The sequence below is a fragment of the Alligator sinensis genome, unplaced genomic scaffold (assembly GCF_000455745.1).
Source record: "Alligator sinensis unplaced genomic scaffold, ASM45574v1 scaffold744_1, whole genome shotgun sequence".
Taxonomy (NCBI): domain Eukaryota; kingdom Metazoa; phylum Chordata; order Crocodylia; family Alligatoridae; genus Alligator; species Alligator sinensis.
Window position 1 is genome coordinate 535,372 of NW_005842241.1, and position 1,215 is coordinate 536,586.

At 50.5% G+C, this 1,215-nt stretch overlaps 1 protein-coding gene across 4 annotated transcripts in view; it reads right to left on the reverse strand.

Moving 5' to 3' along the window:
- The window catches only part of PCCA (propionyl-CoA carboxylase subunit alpha), a 465,712-nt gene that overhangs the window by 446,229 nt on the left and 18,268 nt on the right, over positions 1–1,215 (reverse strand). The window lies entirely within an intron of this gene.

The window sequence follows — 1,215 nt, forward strand, 5'->3', positions numbered from 1 at the left end:
GGTCTTTAATTTTAAATCACAGATCTTGGGGTTTATCAGAGAATTTGCAATTTTTTATCATGGAAAACCAGGATCCCTGGTTATCATAGTAAAATCAAGGATTTGCTAAAAGTAGTATACAAGAGTTAAACCAACAACACAATCTCATATGCAGGGTTCCTGGTTTTCTCTGATTTAAAAATTAAAATTAAAATTAAAAAAAAAAACCCCAAACCAGTACTCAGTTAAAAGAGTGACCCCAAATCCCGCTCTTTGGTGAGAGAGGCAGCGAGCTGCTGGGAAGAGATGGCCTCCACCTCTCTCTGCTGGGGAGGAGGTTCTTCTCAGCCAGACTGGCTGACCTGCTCCACCGGGCTTTAAACGAAGCCCCCTGGGGGACAGAGGGACTACCGCCACTGGTGGCCCACTGAGCAACCCTTGCAAAGCCAGCAGTCCAAGGCACTTAAGGGAGCCCACCCCTGCTCCAGCCCTGGTACAATCTGTGGGCAAGGCAAGAGCCCCCAAGGGGACACTTGCCTGCCTGTACAAAAATGCCAGGAGCTTGGGGAATAAGCAGAAGGAACTCGTCCTCCTGCTTAACATAAATAATTACGACGTCATAGGGATAAAGGAGACCTGGTGGGACTCCACCCATGACTGGACCACGGGTATAGACAGCTATACCCTGTACAGGAGAGATTGAGTAGATAAAAGGGGCGGGAGTGTAGCTCTCTCTGTTAAGAAAAGCTACACGTCCCTGCAAGCCGATATTGGCAACCAGGGTGGATGACTGGAGACCCTGTGGGTTAAAATCCATGGGAAACACGGCACAGGGGACACAACGGTGGGAGTCTACTACAGACCTCCAACCCAAAGTCAAGAGCTTGACCAGGAGTTCACCCAGGAACTGGCTGAGGCTGCATGCTCCAGGACCACGGTTGTCATGGGTGACCTCAACTACCCAGACGTCTCATGGGAGGATCGCTCAGCAAAATCCGAGCAGTCGCAAAGCTTCCCATCATGCGTGGATGACCTCTACCTGACTCAAGAAGTCTACAGGCCAACAAGAGGTAAAGCGCTGCTTGACCTGGTACCGACAACTGGGGATGACCTAACTGGCAACCTAGTGATCGATGGGAAGCTGGGTGACAGCGACCACGAGCTGATCACCTTCACCATCCGCCGTAAAGCTGGCAAGTCAGCCAGCAACACTGAAGTCCTTGACTTCAGGAAAGC